Source organism: Eptatretus burgeri, chromosome 9 (assembly GCF_056783735.1).
Source record: "Eptatretus burgeri isolate ZD-2024b chromosome 9, Ebu_testis_v1, whole genome shotgun sequence".
NCBI lineage: Eukaryota > Metazoa > Chordata > Myxini > Myxiniformes > Myxinidae > Eptatretus > Eptatretus burgeri.
The window spans coordinates 40,395,442-40,422,069 of record NC_140969.1 but is presented as its reverse complement, the minus strand read 5'-3'; the positions used below and the strand labels follow the sequence as shown (position 1 = coordinate 40,422,069).

The following is a 26,628-nucleotide window of genomic DNA, read 5'->3' as shown; positions in this document are numbered from 1 at the left end:
TGTATATATATGTATATGTATATATATGTATATGTATATATATGTATATATATGTATATATATGTATATATATGTATATATATATATATATATATATATATATATATGTATATATATATGTATATGTATATATATATATATATGTATATATATATGTATATATATATATATGTATATATATATATATATGTATATATATATATATATGTATATATATATGTATATATTGTTGTGGTTACCAGATTCGCAAACCACCATTCAGGTCCCTTAGGTGAGGTATCTCGGTAAGTGCATGTGTAGTTAGGCCCAAACCCGTTGTCTAGTGGGAATACATGTCATTTATACGTGCTGCGACTCTTTAGGATAGCCGTTTTTCTTTTACTATCTTTATTTTGGACCAACCGCCATGATCACAACCACAACATCTACCACCGCTTCACCACAACCGCCACGACCTTCCCGTCACACCTCGCAACCGTAGCATCGCCACCGTTCTTGCCCCGCTGTGGGTACCGGTGTTGGACTCATGCAGAACGCGCGTCGAACAGCGTGTACAAAATCACGGATTTTGTGCTTCAAAAACGGATCAAAAACGACACACGCCCACTTTTTGCCGTCCAATCGGTGAGCGAGGGGCGGGTGGCCCGCCCCCAGGGCGATCGATATATGCAAATTTGTGGATCAAAAAGCCTTCACGCCCACTTTTTCTCGGGCCAATGGGGAGCGAGGTGAAAGGTCAAAGGGAGGGGGTCAAAGGCGAAGTTACGGGGGGATAAAAGGACGGTGTTCGTCAGTCGAAAAAGAGAACGAAAAGGAGAACGAGAACGAGAAGGAGTCGGAACGAAGGGGACGAGTGTGGAAGTCTGGAGCCCGAAGCCTGCAGTGGCTGGAGAAGCTGAAGAGAGTCGGACGAGGGGGTGCTCGCGTCGGTGCCAGGAGCTGCACGCCCGAGGGAGGCCGGCAGCGCGTCCTGGCCGAGGTGGAGACGCACACCAGGGGTAATAAAGATCCTCTATACCCCGAGCATCAGCAACCCCCTCCTGTTTCCCCCCCGCGCTGAGATAGTGCGACCAAGGGGGCCCCGTTCCCACCCCCTACCAGACACCGTCCACGAGGCCCGCGGGTTGCGGGGCCATCGCCGCTCCGCGTCTCATCACCAGACGGGTAGGCGCGACCCGGTCTCGGCCTCAGGCCTGCCTCATTCTTGAGGGTATTTCTTTTCCTTGGTTTTGGGTATGTGTTGTCGGCGCCGTCTGTGAAGTAGAATTGTATAAGTGTTGCCGTGTGCTCGGTAGTCGGTATTAGCTCTGCACTGTGTTTTCACTTTTATATTTGCTTTTTGTGTAAATGGAATTGTGTTTTCTTTTTTGTGTGCATTTGGTGGAATTGTATTTGTGTGCTTCCCGTGTGCCGCGAATAAATGTGCTTTTATTGTTGAACTGTTCTCCCGCTTCGCTTCGTCTTTTCCCCCATTGAACCCTCATCTTGCTTCACGTAAAGGGTTGGTAGTGGGCTGAATACGCCCGATAATTAATCGAACCGTCGAGGTCGACGATAACACCGCTCGGTTATTCTGATAGTACGGAACGGGTCGCTTAAGTGGCCCGTGTCCGAAGGCGACCTGCGGCGAGGTGCGATCGCCCGGTCTACCCTCCGCGTGGGTACTTAGGTAGGTCGAATTTGGCGAGCAACCCTATCCCACGCGGGGGCTGATTGGCTCGATCGCGGTGAGACCGAAAGGTCCACCCGTGACTGGTTCCCGGCGTTAGTCCGAGAGGGTCACGACTGGATTGTCCGTCCGGTGGGCGACGTGCCGCGATTCGAGTTACGTGGCCGTCAGCACGCCGGCGGGCGCGAATCCGCAACACTGGTGTCAGGTCGTGCGATACAAATTCATCGCCCTCCTCGCGGCACTGGTATCGGAGAACAGGAAAACGGGCTCTCCTGTCTCCGGCTAAATTCACGGGAATCGGTCCAGGGGTGAGAGAAGCGACCCCCGATTCCCTCCAAATTACGAGCGAGCAAATTAACCCTTCACGAGAAGCAAGATGGCGTCTCAAGGCGAGCGGGAGCCGGGGGTATTAGAAATGTATATGTGTAATAATGTAGAGTCCATGGCCCAGGATGGAATCCCCGAGCAGGAAATGTTGATTGTGCAGGAACACGGACTCGCCCAACTGAACCCAGGGCCCGAGGTGGGTGCGGCAGCGGCCGCGGTGTATGACACCTCCCCCCCCCTCTCCACCAAGACCCTTCCCCAACCCCTGCCGAAACGGCTCACTTGAGTGCATCCGACATGGCCCAGCTATTCACCATGCTGGCACAAATGAATGCGGCAATGACAAATGAAATAAAAAACGAAATGAAAGACATGAACAAACAAATAAACGAAAAGATGGATACATTCACAAACGAAATAAAACGCATGAAAACGAAAATGGAAACAAACATGAAGGAAGAAACGAGAAAGCTACGGGGTGAGACGCAGAACATGGGCCGATGCCTGCAGGCGGGCATGAAGGCCGTGACAAAGGAAATAATAATAGTGGAGACAAGGGAGGTAAAGGGTGAAGAGTTGGCAGTGACGGTAGCCGGGAAGGGAACCATAGAGGAGAGACTACACGAGGAAGACGGGGTAAGTGACGCACACACACACACAGAGGTAGTGGAGGATAATGGGGGTGAGCTGGCGGACTGGGTGGAGACCCAGTGCGAGCACCTGGATGGCCTCCTCCAGGAACCAGGGGAGGGAGTATGCCCCCTTGAGGTGAGTCACGACCAGGTGAGTTCGGTCGTGCTTTGCGAGGTTGAGGGGACGAGTGCTGTGGACGGGTGCACGGAGAGCTTGGGGGGTATAGAGGCCCCGGAGACCCTTGTGGGGTCACGAATCCCCAGTGTGGTTGTCCCTGTGTGTGTGGTGCAAGGTGTGAGTGCGGCACCGTGTGTGGAAGCGACCGCGTGTGTGAGTGGTGTGGTGGCGATGGTGCCAGAGTGCGTGCTTCCCAGCACGCCGAGTGTGGATGAGGCACCGTGCGTGAGTGTCGCCATGTGTGTGAATGAGGCACCGCGGGTGAGTGCCCCCGCGTGTGTGGATGGGGCACCGTGTGTGAGTGAGGCCGTGTGTGTGGATGAAACGGCCAGTGTGGATGAGGCACGGAGTGTGAGTGAGGGACCGCGGGTTAGTGCCCCCGCGTGTGTGGGTGAGGCACCGTGTGTGGAAGAGACCGCGTGTGTGAGTGTCGCCGTGTGTATGGATGAGGCACCGCGGGTGAGTTCCCCCGCGTGTGTGGATGAGGCACCGCGGTTGAGTGCCCCCGCGTGTATGGATGAGGCACGGAGTGCGAGTGAGGCACCGCGGGTGAGTGCCCCCGCATGCGTGAGTGAACGGCCGTGTGCAAGGTCGCTGTGTGCAAGGGAGACCGTGTGTGTGAGAGAGCGGTATGAGAGGGAGATGTCGGTTGGCATGCGGGAGCACGCAGCCGCGTCTCCCGGTGTGAATGTGATGGAGTGGACTGTGTGCGTCGTAACACGCAGGTATGCGTGTGTGGAATGGAGACGGAGACGGCGACAGAGGAGAGAAAGCCGAGTAGCGGCTGTAGTTGTTTCGTGGACCGTGCCGGGTTCACCCAGCAGTGAGCACGCGGTCCGTGCTGTGCAACGCACGAGACCACCACGTGCTCGCTTGCGAGAGTGAAGTCCCGGTCCGGAAACGCACGCGGTGGATTTGCCGATCCCGCGGACGGACAAAGTTTAGGCAGGTAAACGGATTTGGACCGGACGGGTTCTCCACGCGATCGTGTGTGTTGAGCTCCAACGGGCAAAGCACATGTGTTCGCGTGGGAAACCCCTCGAGACGTGGGGCTTGTGTTTTTTTTATGCGCACGGTGACGTCATGGCTGCACGTGTGGTTGGAATCCGGCAGGAGTGGTATCTCTGCCGGATGGTACCGTCCAAGGAGGGACGAGGAACACGTGCAGCTGCATGACGTCACGGCCAGGTGCAAAGTGCGCGAGCTCTGAGTTGCCGCGCAGGTGCTGCGCATGAAAAAAAAAAAAAAAGACAGCAAGCCTCACTTTCGGGTGCACAGGATTCCTGGGCAAGGGGTGGAGACCCCCTTACCTGGGCACAGGATGGAAACTAGTTAGGGGGAAGGGTTAGCTTAGTTAGACCGACTTCATGGGGCAGGGGTAAGTCCTCATGGAGTCCGTGGAATGGATTAGTTAGAGGGATTGTAGCCAGATTTAGGTTGGGAAATTGATTTATGGGATTATTTTGGAGACAGTGACAGACAGTGAATGTGTAGAGGGGACGTAGTTTAGCTACGTAGTGTTAAAAGGAACGTGCTGTAGTATAAGGGACGACGTGGGAGCACGAGTTAGTTAGGGGATGTAGTTAGAAGGATGGCAGAGTTCAGCGGTGTGTGTGTTGAAGAGTTGTGGGTTGTGAGGTGAGTACGTGTACATGTTGAGTGAGTGAGGCCAGCGGGTCTGTGTGTATGGAGTGAATGGGGAATGCATGGTGCGATGAGTGATTGGGGGGAGGAGTGACTCCCGCCCAAGGGACCCCGGGGTCAGAGTAAAGTGAGTTAGCTGGGTTAGTCAAATTGAAAAATGGAGGTCGTTTTGCTGTTGGTGGGAATGTAGGCTCGAGACCCATTTGGAGGGGTGCAGGAGCCCTGTTGACGGGCTTGGGAGCGTGGCTGCGAAAGGTGAGTATCGCTGAGTGGGTACCCCGGGCACCAGGCTAGTCGGCCGCGGTAGGCCATGGGCCCATGGGGGGCCGGGATAGAGTAGTGGGCACGGGTGCGCCTGCTTGGTGCGGGGGCCCGGGGCGCCATTAGCCGCGTGGGCAGTGTTGTGGGCACGGGTGACCCTCGGAAAGGGGCCCGGGAGGCCGGCCTGCCACGTGTGCGTTTCAGGGGAGGTGCCATGGGGGGCACTCCCCGGTGTTAGGGAGCTGGTAGGCTCGGAGGCAGTGTAGTGCCCGGGGGTGCCATAGCGGGAGATTCGGCAGAGGGTCGTGCCTGCCAAAGGGAGCCACGTGTCCCAGCCAGGAGACCGTGTGAGGGCACGGAGAGAAAATTGGGGGGCGAGGCCCGAAATTGTGAGGACACCAACACAGGCGACGGGAATCTGGGTTTATAGAACCAATAGTTTAAGCGAGAGGCGCTTGTTGAAAGCCCCGGGGTAGTTTAACAGTTAAATGGTTAGGGTAGATTAGGAGATGTACCCCTCCGCACCATCCATCCCCTCGCTCTCGTTGTGGGCCGCTGGACCCACTTTGGGTTAGATCGCCGAACTCTGGGGAGGCCATTCTGAGGCTTGAGTTGGGCCTCGACACAGGACGTTAGCTCTCCCTTATTCCACTCCGGGAAGGGAACGTAGGGGTTGGGAGTAGGCTAGGTGACAGGATAGGTTAGCCGAACAAAGACGATAAAGGGGTTAGGGGACGATTTATAGAGGGGAAGTAAAAATAAAAACAACAAAAAAATAAGTTGGGGCTAAATTGGGGTTTGACAAATTAAGGGAGTGGGTATGTACAGTGACAGGCAAAGGCGATAGGTGGGAGGGAGACAGGTAGGTAGGTCCGAGCCCGCCTTCCAAGTGGCCAGCACCACCGCACTCCCTCCACCAACCTCCACTGAACGGCAAAGGCTGGCCAACTTCATCGGCTGGCCGTGTTTGTCTTCAAGGCGGAGGCCGGCCAACTTCATCGGCAGCTGTTTTTTTTGCTGCAAGGCCTGTGCCATCGGCTGGCCGTGTTTTGCTTCAAGGCCTGTGCCGGCCACGTCGTCTGCAGCTGCTGTACTTCAAGGCCTGTGCCGGCCAGTCATCTGCCGGCTGTGTTTGCCTGCAGCGGCCTTCTTCGGCGGGCTGTGTTTGCCTGCTACCTTTGCCATGCCATGCCCACTGCCCACGTTCACTGCCCCGTTCAATTTTTGCTTTGCCCCCCCCCCCCCTGTTCATTGCCATGTGCGCCAGGATCCGCAAGGCAACAGTTTGCAAGCTGCAAGAACTGCCCTGTTGGCAGCTGCAACACGGGCCTGCAGTGGCGGCCCGTGCACCGTGTTTGTGTTCATCCATCCATTCGTTGTGCTCATTGCGTGTGCCACTTGAGCTGGCACGGAGACTACGTTGTGCAGCCCATGCACCGTTGTGGTTCACTGCGTTCAGTTCAAAAGGGAAGGCCTTGGACTGCGTGTGAGCAGCCAGCCACGTTCCCTGTCACCTGCATTGTTTGAGCCAGAGACTGCATGCGGGCAGCCTAGCTCCCTGCTAACTGCTTTCTTTTTGCAGAGTTCAATGATCCTGGGCCATGGTTTAGTGTAAAATTTGTAAGTTAAGGTAAGATGTACTGTAAATATGAGTGCGCCCCCGGCATATTTGTCTTAGCGCCGGCAATTTTATTTAAGTCGTCCGTGTGAGTGAGTTTGTTTAGATAGTTACGCAGCCCTTAGGTTATTTATTTTGGGGACACGAATACCATGAATGTCGCACTCAGGGATCCGTAGGTAAAATGTACTAGGGGAAAACTACACATGATGGCACACGAAAATTTGACGACTCGGGACGAGTCTGTAAAAAGGGAAGGGGGTAGTGTTGTGGTTACCAGATTCGCAAACCACCATTCAGGTCCCTTCGGTGAGGTATCTCGGTAAGTGCATGTGTAGTTAGGCCCAAACCCGTTGTCTAGTGGGAATACATGTCATTTATACGTGCTGCGACTCTTTAGGATAGCCGTTTTTCTTTTACTATCTTTATTTTGGACCAACCGCCATGATCACAACCACAACATCTACCACCGCTTCACCACAACCGCCACGACCTTCCCGTCACACCTCGCAACCGTAGCATCGCCACCGTTCTTGCCCCGCTGTGGGTACCGGTGTTGGACTCATGCAGAACGCGCGTCGAACAGCGTGTACAAAATCACGGATTTTGTGCTTCAAAAACGGATCAAAAACGACACACGCCCACTTTTTGCCGTCCAATCGGTGAGCGAGGGGCGAATTGGCCCCGCCCCCAGGGCGATCGATATATGCAAATTTGTGGATCAAAAAGCCTTCACGCCCACTTTTTCTCGGGCCAATGGGGAGCGAGGTGAAAGGTCAAAGGGAGGGGGTCAAAGGCGAAGTTACGGGGGGATAAAAGGACGGTGTTCGTCAGTCGAAAAAGAGAACGAGAACGAAAAGGAGAACGAGAACGAGAAGGAGTCGGAACGAAGGGGACGAGTGTGGAAGTCTGGAGCCCGAAGCCTGCAGTGGCTGGAGAAGCTGAAGAGAGTCGGACGAGGGGGTGCTCGCGTCGGTGCCAGGAGCTGCACGCCCGAGGGAGGCCGGCAGCGCGACCTGGCCGAGGTGGAGACGCACACCAGGGATAATAAAGATCCTCTATACCCCGAGCATCAGCAACCCCCTCCTGTTTCCCCCCCGCGCTGAGATAGTGCGACCAAGGGGGCCCCGTTCCCACCCCCTACCAGACACCGTCCACGAGGCCCGCGGGTTGCGGGGCCATCGCCGCTCCGCGTCTCATCACCAGACGGGTAGGCGCGACCCGGTCTCGGCCTCAGGCCTGCCTCATTCTTGAGGGTATTTCTTTTCCTTGGTTTTGGGTATGTGTTGTCGGCGCCGTCTGTGAAGTAGAATTGTATAAGTGTTGCCGTGTGCTCGGTAGTCGGTATTAGCTCTGCACTGTGTTTTCACTCTTATATTTGCTTTTTGTGTAAATGGAATTGTGTTTTCTTTTTTTTGTGTGCATTTGGTGGAATTGTATTTGTGTGCTTCCCGTGTGCCGCGAATAAATGTGCTTTTATTGTTGAACTGTTCTCCCGCTTCGCTTCGTCTTTTCCCCCATTGAACCCTCATCTTGCTTCACGTAAAGGGTTGGTAGTGGGCTGAATACGCCCGATAATTAATCGAACCGTCGAGGTCGACGATAACACCGCTCGGTTATTCTGATAGTACGGAACGGGTCGCTTAAGTGGCCCGTGTCCGAAGTCGACCTGCGGCGAGGTGCGATCGCCCGGTCTACCCTCCGCGTGGGTACTTAGGTAGGTCGAATTTGGCGAGCAACCCTATCCCACGCGGGGGCTGATTGGCTCGATCACGGTGAGACCGAAAGGTCCACCCGTGACTGGTTCCCGGCGTTAGTCCGAGAGGGTCACGACTGGATTGTCCGTCCGGTGGGCGACGTGCCGCGATTCGAGTTACGTGGCCGTCAGCACGCCGGCGGGCGCGAATCCGCAACAATATATATATATATATATATATATATATATATATATATATATATATATATATATATATATATATATATATATATATATATGTGTGTATATATATATGTGTATATATATATATATGTATATATATATGTATATATATATATATATATATATATATATATATGTGTATATATATATATATATATATATATATATATATATATATATATGTGTATATATATATATATATGTTGTTGTTCGTCTTTCGGCTGCTCCCGTTAGGGGTCACCACAGCAGATATTCCGTTATGATCCGCATACTGATTTGGCACAGGTTTTACGCCGGATGCCCTTCCTGACGCAACCCTGGTCGCCTCTTATGACACAGGGATAAGGATTGGATTTTGCCATGATTCCGGGCTGCCCTACACCCTCTCATAGCGCAGGCCAGCGCAGAGCAGAGCTCCCGTCCTCAAGCGATCCTCCAACCCAAGCCTCCGAGTAGCCGGATTACAGGCGCACGCCACTACGCCCGGTAATATATATATATATATATATATATATGTATGTATATATATATATATATATATATATATATATATATATATATATATATATATATATATATATATATATATATATATATATATATATATATATATATATATGTGAGTTGAGTCTATGTGAAGACTTTTCATTGATTTTTTTTTACACAATTTCATACCGCTTGGCCAATTGCCCCGAAGTTTGTTGGACCACATTATTGTAACACGTGCTTGGTCAACGCAAAATATAAATTATAACTCTAACTCAAATTGATCAAGGGTCCTCGGTGCCAAAACGGGCGAAGCTTGGCTTGCTCTTCGGCTCTCCCAGGTCGTGTTTGAAGGTGACTTACTGTATTTGTCAGGAATCAAACCAATTGCATTTAAGTATTTATATTCTGTTTGTATGATGGAAATTAACATACAAAGTGTACACAGTTGCCACGTGGCTACACTGAGTACAATTAGTTGTATGATCCTGTACTACCTCGAACAACAAAATGAGCCCATTTGGCCCATCATTGTTGTGGTGTGCTCTCGGGTTGATTTTTCTTGCAGCTCTAAACATCAATCTTGATAGTTTACTGAAGTTTAAATATAGTTAGGGAATTTTAACAAATTGTATTGACCATCTGTGAAGAAATTGCTTACCAAAAAATTTCTTCACTAACGTATTCATCTAGGTGTCTACTAACACTTATCAATTGGTGCAAACCCAAATCCTTGTGGAAAATTCTGGGGAGGCAATCATAGTTCGGGTGCTCGGAGGGCCTGCGCCAAAAAATCGGAAAATTAACTTTTGCACATATTGACTTGTGGGATGTCTAACTTGAGTTTTTTTGGGATGCTGAATTGATTCCAACCATTATTTTTGAGAAAAAAACACTCCTTGATCATATAAAATGTATTTTATTGACATTTTTAACAGAACTGTGCTCAATGAAAATGTTGCTTCATCAGCTTTTACAACCTTATTCATCAAACTCCCCAGTATCTTCCTCACTCCTCTTGTCATCCAGCTGGTTTATGTTCAGGCAAGAGTTACCATGACAATGCCTGAAGCAGAAATACACTTGACTCCTTGCTTTTTACAGCAGCACCTGAGTGAGCTGCAGTCCCCCGCACAGTTGCAGCTGGCTAACGTCAGGAGGTAGTCTGGTGCAATGGGGTCTGTAGAAGGGACTGGTGCATATCCTTGCTCAGTGAGTTGCCATCCATAGTCCCAGGAATCCAAAGATGGACTTTGCAGCATCAGCCAGTCTCTATTCTGGAGGTAAGCTCGGAGAGAGTGCTGTGCTGCAGCTCCTGTTGGCGGGGGGAGTTTCTCAGGTTTTATGCTCCCAGTAGCAGCTCGCTTGCTGAAGATGTCGAATCTCAAGTCTTCCAAGTCTTTGGAGGATTTCCCATGGAACATGAGCATGAAAAGATCACAGCCTGCTTCAATGATATCACCTTTCTCAGCTCGGAAGTCCATAAACACGTCCATTGCCCTCTCTGCTTCATCAGTCTTGCAGAGCTTGCTTAGCAAAGTTGGTTTGCTAAACCCAAAAAATTGCAGACACTGTATCACAGCCAGAGAAGCTGTGACAGAAGATGAGATACCTCCGGTATATATCTGGGAGGGCCTCCCGGATCTTTCCGACATCGTAAGATGTTTCTTTGGCTGTCGTGAGGAAGATTGTATGGTCTGCAACATGATGAATCAGCATAACCAGGACGTCTGTGTCCTCAGCCCTCACCTCGACAGGGGACTCTCTTGCCTCATCTGGAGCTGTGCGGACGATGGAGGTGTCGGCATCATCGGAGCATTACTGTACACCGATTCCATTCCTACTAAATGTCTCAGCAAGGAGCAGAACGAGCTGGGCTTTGTTGTTCTTGTTATCGAGGAACTTTTCTCTTGCAATGATGATTTTGAGATCCAAACGAATCTGAATGTCACAGCATGCATTCTTTGTTCGTCTCAAGTGGTCATGGTCCTTGGTGGAGCTGCCATATCCGTCAAAGACCATCGTTATTCGGAGGCGATGGCTCCCCATGGACTTCACAAACCGGAGGTAGCTCTTGGCAACATCCTTCCAAGTAAGGTTAGCCTCCCACTTGACATTGTGCAGGAGCCACCCACCATCAACCACAAGGCTTGTGCAGGGGGGTTGTTCAACAGGTGTCACACATGCCTTCAGGGACCTTGCTTGGGCAGCCTTGTCTGGCTTTCACAACTTTGGATTTTTGTCAGAGACATCAGTTTTGGCGTCAACTCAAAGCGCAGAGCTTCTTTGGTCTTGACTTCACGCTCACTGATGACAATGAGGCAGTTGAATAGCTTCAGTGAGTCAATGACCAGCTTCTCGCCATTGACTTTGGGTCCAGATCTGAGGCTTGCAAGTGATTTGACCTTGTGTTTGGTTACCATTGCATCCACAACAGTTTTCCCATCCATCTTAGCCTGTATGGCTCTGCCAACTTCTTCTGCTTGATCAGCGTTGACTTGGTCTTTGGGAGTGCTGCTGAACCCAGTTGAGAAGGACACCAGTCTTCTTGTCCCGTGTGGCATCGAAAACTTATGATTAGCTGTTTCAGTTGCAGTGGATATACTTCTCGCACGACTATACAACTCTGTTTTACAATCCACAGGGTATCTCAACTTGATGTCTTCTCCGTTGTTCCAGTCCTCATTTAGTCTCCCGATCAACGCCGCATCGCCCACAAGCTCAGAATGTGATAAGATCCGTGGGTGGCCTTTATTGGAGACTTTTGAGAGTGTATGCTTTTATATCCCGGAACCACCACAGATACACCTCAAGCCAGGTTCAGTCACATCTTTGTCCATACTGTCCTAAAAAAAAAAGACTTTTTTGTAAACAACAGACAGGACATGAAATTTTGACACAAAACAGAGAGAACACACATACCAGTGATGTGTTTTAACATTAATAGGTCCACTCTACGTTGAATATATTCAACTTCTATTGAGTCCGGTACACAATTTTATAGCTAAAAGCTCTTAGCTAACGTCGGCTAACACAGATAATTCTACTGAGCATGAGCACAAGTATAACCAACAATATAGCAGTGGTTTCAAAAATGTTGTTTGCTGGTTTCAGCACAATTTGAACAATCTGAATCAATTGAGCCAAATTACCGCAAAACACAGTCTGAGATATCTAAAAATGTATCATATCAATATTTTACGGCCAGGGATTCATTTTTCCTCAAATGTAATGGTTGGAATAAATTCAGCACCCCAAAAAACCCCCAGTTTGACATCCCACAAGTCAATATTGGCAAAAGTTAAATTTCCCGATTTTTTTCGCGCAGGCCCTCTGAGCACCTGAACTTTGATTGCCTCCCCAGAATTTTCCACAAGGATTTCGGTTCACACTAATTGATAGGTGTTAGTAGACACCTCAATGAATATGTTGGTGAAGAAATTTTTTGGTAAGCAATTTTTTCACAGATGGTCAATACAATTTGCTAAAATTCCCCAACTTATAACCCGATCTTGATTGGGTGACCAAACCTCTATGTCTATCTCTATATGTAAAGGAGGAGTGGGGTTCTATAAATTTCTACATTCTTCCTCTTTCATACTCAGCATAATGCTGTGGTGTGAGTCACTTGGTGTGAGTGCAGATGTGAATATCTACCTTGTTTGGGTCCTCAGTGGCAAAAAGGGGGTAGTGCTTCAACACCAACAGTGGAGTTTGTCAGTGTGAGATCATCTTTTAATTCTAACCAGATTTGGGAGTCAGCGCTATGAACCCAAGGTACATGCATAGCATGCTGGTGCAGTGGTTGCTGCATTGACAAAAGGCTCAGGAACTCAGCAAGATGCCGACATCACATGTCTGATTATTTTGCTTCACTCGAGGTATATGCTTCTCATAGCCAGCAAGTGGATGCAATCCTAATGATTGATTGTGACAGCACCCTAATGTGAATTAGTTAGACCAGAATCAGAATGCTTTGCATTTGCACTCCCATGTAGTCTTGAACTTACCAAACAAATCGACATGACTTTGAAGAGGGCAAAGATTTAGGGAGGGGGAGGAAACAACCTTTTCACACTTTTCAGTGCAATCAAAAAGCTCAAAGACCACACACCATAGTGTAGAGGCCTATGTCATTCCGTGGGCACCAGATGATAATTTTTGGCACCATATATTTTTTCATTCTTATGGATTCTGTGAGTCGGAAAAATCATGGTGCCAATTTTTTTTGAGCATTTCAAATATTATTTTCAAGCCGATACGTGAACTACCCCTGAATCGCACTTTTTCAATGATAACAATTTACCAACTTTTTCTTTCTGGTTTAAACCTGGGCATTAATATATCAAACTGAGCAGAATTCAGCCTAGAATATGTTAATAATACCAATAATGACAATGAACATAACCATAGTGACTTATCTGAAATTTTTGTTAATTTCAGATGCTGTGCAGCCTTTGTTAAATCAATTACTGCAATGTCACCAAGATAATTAATTTTTCTAAACATTATGACATGCTACAATTCTACATACAATGTATGTTAATTTTTTTGCCTTTCAGGTTAGCTATGATAATAGCAGAAGTGGTCAAGGGTCCAGACTAAAAGACTGATGTAGGAGATGTAGTTGTAGATTAACCTCCAAGCTTTGTGGGTGAAGGAACTTATGTCGAGTGGACATTGAAATAAACTGTTCTCAAGTTATCTTTATGGATGAATCATCCCCAAGTCCTTCAGTTCCAAAACAAAAGCATCAAGTTGCACTACATCTTTGGCAGGTTTGAATATATGCTGCATTTGCAAAGCATCTGGAAAACTCGTAAAACACCCAAGACCAGAATCGTATCAGCTTTTTATCCAGAGTGTGAATAGCCAGTCGCTCTTTGGGGATAATAAGTACATATCCATCCAAGAAGAGCTTGGTGATGTGATGGCAAATGAACTATCACAGAAAGGTGTCACATGGCATCTTGAATGCTATAAAATTGCAGTGCACAAAATCCATATTGAGCGGCTGAAAAACAGATATGAAGCTGCACTGGAAGCAGGCGAAGTACCTAAACCAATGAAAGTTGGACGACCAGAAAGAACGAACCTCAAAACACAACCACCACCACATGAGAACCCATCGTCAACAGAACGTTACATGCGATCTGGTGCCAAACAATACAATAAAAATAGCATCGCAAAGTGGGCGTAACCCCTCAGCCCCTTGATGCAAACCAATTTCAAGATGGTGGCCATATTGAAAATCACAGCATGCCCATTTTCTAAAGGAACCTTCCTCTACTCAACCCCAACACACCCAGCAAAAATGGATTTAATCGGACAAGGCGTTCTCAAAATTGACGGAAACCAATTTAAAGACGGCTGCCGTGGCGGCCACAGTGAAAATCGCAGCATGCCCATTATGGAAAGGAACCTTCCTCTACTCAACCCCATTATACCTCGCCAGAAGAAAATCAATGTGTGAAGCTGTTCTCAAGTTATTGTCCGGAAACCAAATTCAAGATGGCTGCTCTCGCCACCATATTGGATATCGGATTGCGCTGAATATCGAAAGGAACCTTCCTCTAAACACCACAATTATATCACACAAAAATGAAATCAATAAGTCAAGCCGTTCTCAAACCTTCCTCTAAACACCCCCATTATATCACACAAAAATGAAATCAATAAGTCAAGCCGTTCTCAAGTTATTGTCCGGAAACCAAATTCAAGATGGCTGCTCTAGCCGCCATATTCGATATCGCATCGCACTGATTATCGAAAGGAACCTTCCTCTACCCACCCCCAACACACACTGCAAAAATGGATTTAATCGGACGAGGCGTTCTCCTCGAAATCGACGGAAACCAATTTCAAGATGGCTGCCATGGAGGGCACATTGAAAATCGCAGCACGCCCATTTTCAAAAGGAACCTTCCTCAACTCAACCCCAACACACCCTGAAAAAATGGATTTAATCGGACAAGGCGTTCTCCTCGAAATTGACAGAAACCAAAACTTGACAGATGGACGGACGCCTGGACGCCCGCCGGACAACGCCTATGACGACAATACCCCTTAGCCAATTCAGGCTGAGGGGTAAAAACAACTGCTTCTTCTGTAATGGATCTTCAGAGAAAGGAGCACTCCACCAGATCAGTGAGTTCAACACCAGGGAACAGCTCTGAAAAGCTGTTGAGTACAGCAATAACCAGCAGTGGAAAGTAAATCTGAGTGCTGCAATCGATCCAAATGATGCCCATGCGATTGATATCAAATACCATCTGTGTTGTTGGGTGAAGCACGTTCAGTGAACTCAGGTAAAGCAGGAGAGAGCAGACGATGAAGCAGTAATAACCAAGGTTTCAGCGGACATTGAATTCTTCTACTTGATGAGCAGCCTGCTGAAATCAGGATCTATCCTGGATATGGGTGAGGTAGAAGCAGCTTATCAAAATATCCTCAGAGTCAATGGTTCAAATGATACGCATATATCAAGGAGACGTTTGAAGCGTAAGCTTGTAGAAAATATTGATGATGTTGAGTTCTGCTGCTCTACGCATATGAATGAACCAGATCGGATGTACACGTCTAGAACAAAAAGAGCCGCAATTGACAACCTGGACGAGGCAGCTGGCGATGCGAGCAGCAACATGAAAGCCGTCTTCAAAAATGCCAAGGTAATAAGAAGGGACATCGCTGAAGCTCTAAAGTAGCCGTGGAAATTTCAAGATTCTCTGTTAGATGAAAATCAAGTTCCCAAATCGCTGGAGGCATTCATCCGCTGGATCCTAATAGGGCCGATGTTAACACTTGAGTCAACACAAAGAGAGCATAGCATTCCACTAGTAACACGGAACATAACACAGACTATAATATTTGCATACAAGTCTGATCGTCAGGTGTCAGATGTGCCAAAGCAGACACACTACTCATCCTACATGCCGTCAGCACTTCCCAAATTGCTTCAAGTATACATATCATGTCTCCTGATACAGATGTGTTCATTCTTGCTCTACAAAAACTGCCGCTCTTGGGTGATGTATCTATGCTAGTTGGCACAGGTACGAGAAGGCGCTTGGTGAAATTGCAACCTATATATTAATCCCTTGATGCGAATAATGCTGCTGGTCTCATTGGATTCCACGCTTTCACTGGCAGTGATACCACTGGACGGATCGCAGGCAAAGGCAAGCAAACATGCGGGAAACAATTCAAAAAAGCAAATGGAAACATACACCAGGCATTTGCTCAGCTGGGACAAACAGCTTATCTATCCGCTGAAGTGATGGACAGTCGAGAAGAGTTTGTGTGCCTATTGTTCGCTCCAAGACTCGGTATCAAAACAGTCAGAGAGCTACGATGGCACTTGTTCAAGAAAAATCAAGCGGAGGCTGAGAAACTGCCCCCAACAAAGGCATCTCTGAAGGAGCACATTCTCAGGGCTCATTACCAAGCTCTGGTTTGGTTACTGGCAGACTCCCCAAATCCGGACTTACCTCCGCCAATTAATTATGGATGGAATGATGAAAATAATCAGAATGTCCCAAGAGTCTCTGGCCTCCCACCAGCTCCGACAGCTGTTATAGAGCTTGTAAAGTGCGGCTGTGGCAAGAGCCGATGTGCCAGTGGATCCTGCTCTTGCAAGAAGCATTATTTGGCTATTTGAGTTATGTGTTTGTGACGCGAACATTGACAAATGTGAAAACAGCAATGACAGACTCAGAGGAAATGATCATGAGGACAGCATGGATGAAGATGACTTATCTGACGCTGCATTACTCTGAACTTGATAGTTTTTGTTTCAACAAATATTTTGACCTATTCATTACAGTTGACTACTTAAGTGTATACCATAGAACAGATATACTTTATGTGAACCACTAAACATACCATAAAGCATAAACGGTACATTTCTCTAATTGATTGACTTTTAAATAAGAACATTTGCATCTGGATATATGCTCCATTATGGTTGTTATTGCCAGGGAAATTGGCATAGATACCTGTGGACAATAAAAATCAGTGTATATATATATATATATATATATATATATATATATATATATATATATATATATATATATATATATATATATATATATATATATATATATATATATATTACAAATGTTCAGACCTTTAATTTGATATGCTTCATGCTTTGCTTTATAACAATATTTGAAACTGGTAGTTGCAACCGAAAAAGCGATAATGGTATTTTAGGGGGCCACATTAAAAGCCACCAAAATGTACCCAAAATGCAAAACAAAAATTGGCATCATGATTTTTCTGATTCTCAATGCATCTGTCTGCAATAAAATCCATGGTGCAAAAAAATTATCATCCAATGCCCACGGTATTAGAGTTTCATACATATGCTTCTACACTATTGATGTGCAGTTTTCAGTGCAAATGGGAATGAGTTTGTGGGCCATATGGGCAGAAACCGTTCAAACACAGCAGGCATATTCCTTTCATGTGTGCAGGATAGTCAATAACTGTGTGGCATGCTGTACCTAGAACATTTTCAAAGGGGTTTACTTCAAAGTAGACGTTAAGATTTTTCATTCCACGCCAAATAAATAGATGAGTGCAAAGGAAACACTTCCAACCTTGAGTGCTGTAAAAAGAATGCTAATTTCCAGATCAGATTAGTTGAAAATGTGCAATGCAGCCCTTCTTTAACTTTTCATTTCTGGTTCATTTCTGGACTCCACCTAAAACTAGGTTCCACCTATCACGATGCGTGGCACGATTGAAATTGTGGTCTTAATCATGGACTAATCGTGGTGATCCTATCAGATTTTATTCGATCTTGAGGTCAGTCGTGGCAATCGTGTTAATCGTAGAAAATTTTTGAACGGTTCAAAATTTTTCTACGATCAATTGGCAATCGGGATCATCGTAGCAGATCGTATTGCATCGTAACAAAGCGTGACAGATCGCATCTAATCGTGCTTCCTAATCGTGGTGATCTGGATCGATCTTAGACAAGACAAACACCACGCTCTGTGAGACCACGATTTCAATCGTGCCCCGCATTGTGATAGTGGGAACAGACTTTCAGAGAAATTCTATGATCAGCTACGAATGGCCAATCGTGGCGTTCATAACGGATAAAACTTTTCATCTCTCATAGCGTGGCTCTCTCCTAACCCCCAACTCCACCCACCCCTTTTCTCCAAATTGCTGTCTTTTTGACTTTATATAGTTATCCCATTAACAGTGGGGTTGTGTACAAGCTAACATTTTTGCAGACCATTGATAAACTATATATATATATATATCCATAAAGCGTTGTATGTAAGCCCATACTATGTCCATGATTACATTACACCTGTGTAGCAACTTGGTCTGCCACATGACTCTCGGTAGCAGGCTCTGCCAAGTTTAACTGTGGATCCGATCCACCCAGTGATGGTGTCCTATAAAAGTGCCTGTGTCTCTCCTGTGGGCAGTTTACTTAAAATGTCCTGATTGGTTGCAACCATAACGCACCAGCTGATCAGTGTCCTCACAACCTCTATATCGTTGTGGCAGGCACTCTTGCCATTGCTGCAGCCTCTCAATCATCTCGGTCGTTTTTTGCTGCCCCACCATCAGTTGCTCAAGCCTCTCACCCTGTTTAAGAACTGCTTGTTGCAAAGGATCATGCTCCAGTTTTACCGCTTTCAGTCTGGCAGTCTTTCTTTGTTTTCTCTCTTGTTTTTTTTCATGTACAAAGTCGAGGTCCGTGGAAGAGTAAGAGTTCACTGAATGCAACAGAACAAAATGAACAGTAGAAAGAGGGGGGGGGACACCAACAGCAGGGTCGAAGGATCAAATAGAGGGAGACTTGTAAGCCAGCGGTAAACCTCGATAAAGGGCTATATTTTAGGAGTTTAATCAACCGGCTTGACACAAAGCTACAACAGGTCTCATATGAAAGATGGTGATCTCAGTAACTCATTTTGCCCTGTTGTCCTCATTTTTTGGTGTACGGTCCATTAAATATTCACATTTGAAGGATATAACCGTCTGAATATTTGGACCATTTCAGAAAATCACATGATTTCCCATAAACTATAAGACAAAGAGCCCTCTTGTACCTGTTGGATATGACGAAACTACCAGCTGATGTCCATGGAGCTCTCAAAGAAGGCAAGTTTGCGATACGACGAGCAGCAGGCACTTTTGATGGTGTATGGAGCGATATGGGCATTGAATCGACTGTCATTCGGGATGCTAAGAGCAGCGGTGGCATTGTTGGCTTAACGAGAACGGAGTCTGCACTACTTCGATGGACAATCACATGACAAAATTTGGGAGAATATGCATCTGCCATACAATCCAGAAGTGGGACCATCCACAAGGACGACATGGGTCATGAACAAATGTGCCCTGCAGCTCTGAACCGTGATGAACAGCATGTACAGCGATTGATTTGTCATGTCGAAGACAATATGACACATCCGTTCCGGACCATTGATCATCCAGATGAACATCTTGTGAATATATCAAGTGGTGTCATCGCTTCCAAGGATATTCAGAAGTCCTTGTTGTCTGTCCACGACCTGGGGAAAAGACAGATGGAAGAGTACATCACAGAATCTCTTTGCATTGGGGGGCAGAGAGGCATGTACCAGCCAATCCCAAAATCCAAACTCAAAACGTTTTCGATTTCCAAAAAGAAAACAAAAATCCTGATTTTGGGTCAGAAAGCATTGGTTGCAATCAACCCGGAAATGGTTTTCCGCCCTGCTTTGCTATTGACTCAAGTCCACCCTGACCTGAACATGAAGCACGTCCTGAGCTATCCCATTACGTCTGTTCCGACATCTATCTTTCATGAAGATGGAGCTCCACGGAAGAACACCAAAGCAGAACTAGGGCATATTCTCGAGGGCTTAGTCGATGAAGAGCACAAAAACACTGCCAGTGATAACCAACATTGCAGCGTGTACAGCAGTGATGCTATGGCTGAACTCCATATCCTGGGTGGAAATGGTGGTACGTTTGGTAACTTGGCACAGTGTTACCTAAACCAGTTGCTTCATTGCATCAAAACACACCACACCCTCATCGACGTCTTCGACCAATATGATGATGTCAATTCTGTGAAGACAGAGGAAAGAACGAGACGCCTTGCTGTTGCTGGTGGATCCCGAAGCTCCCAAGTCATTGCTGGACGCCCAGTACCACAATGGACAAAATTCATGGCTCTATCATCAAACAAATCCACCTTGACACACTTCATCTGTAGTCATGTCACGCATCATGCACCAGCAGCAAAATAACTTTCAGATCACCAAGAAAAGCGGATCTATTTGGTTGGTGGCTTCTCTGATGGTTCGCTTACAGCATGCCTTTCATCTGCAGGAATGTATCATGACAGTCAACTCACATCAATGCAGGAAGAGGCAGATTCTCGGATATTTCTTCATGTGAAGCATGCCGATGATGAGTTCAGACGTAACAATGTGCGTGGGTCCATTACAATCAAATCAGCAGACACTGATCTGCTTGTCTTAGCAGTCCACTACTTTCCACAGTTGCGGGACACTGCCGAAATATGGATAGAGAAAAGAACATCAGCAGGATGCAAGCTTATCCCGGTCCATCAGATATGTTACAGCTTGCTTCCAGAAATGTGTAGCCGGCTTCCTGCGTTTCATGCCCTGACAGGATGTGACTCTGTATCAGCATTCTTCGACTATGGTAAAAAGAAAGCATGGAAAGCTATGAAGACACTGCATCTTCAGAATAATGGTCCACACCTCGAAGTCCTCGCCACTGACGATCTCCAGGAGACAGTGGCTGCTTAAAGACATTTAGTCAGTGCCATGTATGAGTCTCAAGGGAAATATATGGATGCACACACAAATTTAAATGATCTTCGGGAGAAACTCACAGCGACCAAAGATGTCCCAGTGCATAAGTTGCCTCCGTCCGAACCAGCTTTTCTCGAACATGTGAAGAGATCCGTTCACCAAACCCGAGTATGGATGAATGCACACCTGGCAAATCCAGAAATTCCCACACCATTGGGTCGTGGATGGTACAGAGGAGAAGGTGTGCTGCATCCCACATTGTTTGATGGACCCACATCAGCAGAGATGTTAGATGGTCTTGTGTGTTCATGCCGTGGTAGTGAACCATGTACCAACAGCTGCAGCTGCTCACAAGACAGTTTGCCTTTCACTAACGAGTGCATGTGTGCCACCAGTGACAGGCAGTGTGGCAACGAACTGTCACATGGTGACCAAAATGACACGGACAGTGATGGTTGAACATATCGAGGACACTCGCTCAAAATATATGTTTTAGTTCATTTCTCGTAGAACAATGTGTATTGGTGTAACATATAGTTATCACATCACTTGTGCAAACTTCAGTCACTATATCGTATAATTTTCTGGTAGAAATTTGTTTCAAAATATTCTCATTATATTGATATGGTAAACTGAACACATATAAAATAAAGAAAAAATATGACAATTGGCAGATGTTTATTTTTGTAGTTGATGATTTTCGAAGTTAGCGGTCCGGAAATTACGTCTTTTTTCTATTAAATGCACTCAAATGTACATATATTTATCTAGAAGTATTCGATTAATCAACTAGTGGTATTCCCTTGTTCATTCTGCACATTTCAATACCAATCATGTAAAAATAGGGTGCATTGCTTTGTAGTTATGGCTAATTCACTGATTTTCGGAAATGGTCAAAATTTTCTAATGGGGCTATCCTTCAGGTGTGAATATTTTATGGGCCGCACACCAAAAAAAATGAGCACAACAGGGCAAAATGAGTTACTGAGATCCCCATCTTTCATATGAGACCTCTTGTAGCTTTGTGTCAATCCAGTTGATTAAGGCCTCAGCCACATTTGCTCTACGGCGAGGATAAGGCGGCCGTACGCTCTCTGAATTGACAGAAACGTGCAGTGGCCGCAGAGAAACTGAGTTGGCCTCAGGGTGGCCCTATGCCGTTTGGCTAGATTTTACAGGCCGTAGGGTCGCCGTGGAATGAAATCGCGGAGTTATAACTTTTTTCATTTCTACGCTCGCCGTAGCAATTAGACAAGCCAAGCTATGACGTAGATGTGTTCCACGTCGACCGTATATAGGGCGTGCGGTGGGCTTGCGTTTTCTGTGCAGCTGCCGTAAGCTCTTCTCAATGAAAAATGAATTTTCCCAACCCCCGAAAAATTACGGCGGCCACACTATTTACACGGTGGCCTTGCGGTCTGTGTGACTACCTGTGGGCAATGCAAGGTCGACGCACGGTTCCTCTACGCCCACTGTGCACCTACGTACGGCCTCCGTGGCAGTCTGCATCGACCATGCGTCCACCGTGCGCTACCGCTAGTATCGGAGTATAGGTGTTTGCCTATACAGTGGTGCCCCCAGAATCCGAATTTAATTCGTTCCAGGAGGCTGTTCGGATTGCAAAAAGTTCGGATTCAAAAAATATTTTCCCAATAAGAAATAATGCAAAGTGAATTAATCCGTTCGTGGACCCAAAGAAACCCCACTTTCAAGACACTTTAAACTGAAATTCCCCATGTTTAAGGTAAAATAGGATGAGTTTTTGACCTTCGGTGGCGGTGTATTGTATGTAAACTGGTACAATCGCCACATCCAAGGGTCCACACAGGCTCGAGCTCCGGCCTGGGTTTCGATCGCTCACGCACTCTGCGAGATCGCTGCCCCCAGGGCAGCTCATCAAACATCATGCCCCCAGAACCACAATCACTTTCATCAAATGCATCGGGCTGACGTAATCATGGATATTAAAAATTACAACCGGTTTTGCTGTGAAATTCAATCCTTGCCCGACAGTCCGTCACACCACGTGATCGGATTGCTTTTTTTGTTAATAATTAAAACACAAGATGATTAAAAAAAAAAAATGAAGGTGAAAACATGAGGAAAGGCCTAAGTCACATTTGGCTCGGCGCCCGGAGGGTCTACAAAATGTACGGACACTCGCAATTATAAGGCGGCCGCAGTATTTCCACGGTCACACAATGTCACAGTCACACATGTTTTTATTTTTCGGGTAGTCGCACGGTGTGTTTATAAATTGTGGAGACCGAAAACGTGGAGGTGCCGTAATTTTTTGGGGGTTGGGAAAATTCATTTTTCATTAAGAAGAGCTTACGGCAGCCGCATGGAAAATGCAAGCCCACCGTACGCCCTACGTATGGTTGACGTGGAACACATCTACGTCATAGCTTGGCTTTGTCGAATTGCTACGGCGAGCGTAGAAATGAAAAAAGTTATAACTCCGCAGTTATAATTCCACAGCGCCCCTACGGCCTGTAAAATATAGCCAAACGGCGTAGGGCCACCCTAAGGCCACCTCAGTTTCTCTGCGGCCGCCGCACGTTTCTGTCAATTCAGAGGGAGTACGGCCGCCTTATCCTCGCCGGAGAGCAAATGTGACTGAGTACTTCCACCGACGAACTGAATGAACAAAGCGCGAAGATGCGGGTCGAACAGGTGGGGGAGACACGTGAACAAACATGAACGCTTCGTTGTGTTCAGTTTTTTAAAATGTATTGGGTTTTTAGGGCCAAACTTTCTCGAAAAAATTGTTCGGATTCCAATTTGTTCAAACAGCTTGGCCGTTCGGATTCTGGGGGACCACGGTATATTATAGTTATAGTATATTCAGATATATATATATATATATATATATATATATATATATATATATATATATATATATATATATATATATATATATATACTGGTATATTTTTATTTCAGTAAAAAAAGGACTGGTATATATACCCACTCGTTACCGTCCGTCTGGCCGCACGTTCGCCTTAGGCCCCCCTGCGGTCGCCTTGCGGGCACCTTGAGGTCTCCTTGCGTCTGCCTTGAAAATTATATTGCCGCCGCAGGAACGCCCTAAGGTCACCGTGCGACATCAAATCAAAGACCGTACGGCACCCCCACGTTTTCGGTCTCCACAATTTATAAACACGCCGTGCGGCTCCCTGAAAAATAAAAACATATGTGACTGCTACATTGTGTGACCGTGGAAATACTGCGGCCGCCGTAGAATTGCGAGTGGCTGCAGATTTTGGAGACCCCACGGCTGCCGTGGCAAATGTGACCTCAGCCTAAGTACCAAAAAAATCTGACCTATACCGCTGGCCTATTGGACACATCACATAATTGGAGCGGAAAGGGGGGGTCGGGGAGGATGAATTGGGGGTGGGGGGGGAGGCGCGTAGACAAGATGGATACAGAGCAAACTCCCATGAAGAAGGAATTGGAAATTTGGAAGGAGGTGAGCTTGGGGGTTGACAGGGGTAGGTGGAGCAGATCATAGTTTCACAGATGCCAACCCTCCCGATTTTCATCGGGAGGCTTCCGAAAATTCACCCAAACTCCCGCCCTTACGATCACTATCCTTATCCTCCCGAAATTTTGATATTTTTGCACTGTTCACTAATCAGAATGTACTAGTATGAGAATTGAATGAAAAGCATCGTCTGCTACGTATAGCATGTGGTAACTCCATAACGTTCGCTGCTACCAAATTGTACGTAAAAAATTGCAAATTCAAATGAGGAGCAGCGAAACATTGGGTCTGGATCTCGCTTATGCGATCATGCACTGAGATTTAGTGCATGCGGTATGTGTGCAATACAGTGCATGCGGTATGTATGCACAGTGTATATGCATGCGATACGCTCACTGCATGCAGCTGGGCCCCGTACCAGCCCGGCGGTCGCGACCACCGTGCGGTGTTTAACAGCCGCTAGAGTTCTACGAGTCGCGCTGCAGCTGTGGAACATCGACTTCGAAGTTACCGATGCTTCAAGCCCTCGATGTTGATTACGAAATGGCAGAAAAGAAGCTTACGAAGACCAAGAAATGGTCTCAGAAGTACAAGACCGAATACAGTCTCCAATACCCGTGTATTCGAAAGTCTGAAAGAGGAATTCATCATGCGTATTGTACAGTATGCAGCGTTGATATTTCAGTTGAGCACGGAGGTCGCGATGATATTCGGAAGCACGTTGGAAGCAAACTGCACACAGACATTGCAAAGGAGAGATCTTCGAGCACGAGTACCGGTACACTTCTGAATTATTTCACCAAACAAGGGACAAGCGAGGAAGAGGATGTTACCCGAGTGGAACTTCTCTTTAGTGGATTTATTGTGGAACATAACTTGCCCATATCAGTCTCAGATCATGCTGGACCTCTATTTCAAAAGATGTTTCCAGATTCAAAAGTTGCTTCAAAGTATGGATGTGCAAGAACAAAAACTTCAGCAATAATTGGTGAGTTGTCAAATGTTACTGCTTCATCTATTGCCGATATTGCTAGACTAGCTCCATTTAGCCTAGCTACAGACGGTAGCAATGACAGTGGTGAGGCCCAGCTATATCCTGTCCTGATTTCGTACTATGACAACAGTGCTGGGATTGTGAAGCAAGGTTTGCTAAGTTTGCCTGCGTGCAAACAAGATTCCACTGGAGAAAACATTTTCAAACTGCTTGATCATGAGTTCAGTGACAGGAAAATTCCGTGGGGAAATTGTGTTTCCTTTTGTGCTGATAATGCCTCTGTCATGGTGGGCAAGCACAAAGGAGTCGCTGCTTATATCCACAAACAAAATCCAGAGTGCTACATCATGGGATGCCCTTGCCATATGATGCACAATACGGCCAAGAAGGCGGCTCAGGCCTTACCCATTGAATTAGATGACTTTCTCATCGATATTTACTACTACTTGGACAAAAGTAGTAAACGCGTCAAAGGAGTGAAAGCACTGCAAGAACTCTGTGATGCCCCGACACACAAGATTCTGAAGCATGTCGCAACAAGGTGGCTGTCCCTTGGTCAGTGCCTAGACAGGCTGATTGAACAGTGGGAGCCACTTCGCCTCTTCTTCAAAGAAGAAGTACGAAGAAAAATGCAACCAACTGTAGCCAAGACTCTAACAACGAGCAAGAAGGACGGCACTGTATCTACTGCCAGTACTGGCACTGCAGGATCAAGCACTAGTGGAGCAGCATTCACCACTACCACTGCAGTATCTGCTGCGAAGAAGACAGCAGGGACAGCACCAAAACCAATGCTGAGAGCAGGTAGCATCACCGGCCCTTCATCACGTTCATCTACAAAGCAGATCCCTTCAGAGTCGAGAAAGACTGTGATAGTCCCATCTACAGGCAAAGAAGGACCCAAGTTAAGTTCTGCTTTTGCCAAATCACTTGATAGAAGCTCAGCAAAACCTTCGAATCTGAGGTCTTCTTCCTTGGCTGCACCTACCTCAAGCTCTCTCCTCAAACGTAAAATTGGATCTGGTACTACGAGTCTGACCTCTTCTGCTGGCAGTAAACGCAAGTGTGATCACCCTGCGGCTAAGTGTACTACGAGTTCTACAACTAAAAGCGCATCTTCCTCAAACACTGTGCAGGAATCTAGAGAAAAACGTGTCAACAGGATGTTCTTGTCTCCACAAACAAAACTCTATTGTTTCTTCCTTCGATATGCTAACAAGCTTTTTGAGAAGGGGAATCTTCTGCTCCAAAGAGACGAACCCTGTATTCATCTCCTGCACGGAGAATTGAATGGTCTTCTGAAAGATATCTTCGTACGGTTTTTGAAACCATCGGTGTCATCGGTTGCTCTGGTAAATGTACCCTTCTCTGACAGAAATCATCAGAAGAATGATGAGGACCTCATGATTGGGAACGATGCCAAACTGTATATAAGGGAACAAAGGAGTCTCAAGAAATCCACCTTCACTCTGAGTGAGTCAGACATCCAAGGTTTCTTCAGTGCAGTTCGCTCATATTATGTGAAAGCCTGCAATTACATCTTCAAAACCTGGCCGCTAGATGATGAATTAGCCAAGCATGCTCAG

At 46.6% G+C, this 26,628-nt stretch overlaps 1 protein-coding gene and 1 pseudogene across 2 annotated transcripts in view; one reads left to right on the top strand and one right to left on the bottom strand.

The window, feature by feature from the left end:
- PARP2 (poly(ADP-ribose) polymerase 2) overlaps window positions 1-26,628 on the top strand; it is a 141,682-nt gene that overhangs the window by 99,029 nt on the left and 16,025 nt on the right. The gene's annotated exons all lie outside the window — the stretch shown is intronic.
- LOC147019992 (signal recognition particle RNA) lies at window positions 8,614-8,759 on the bottom strand (annotated as a pseudogene).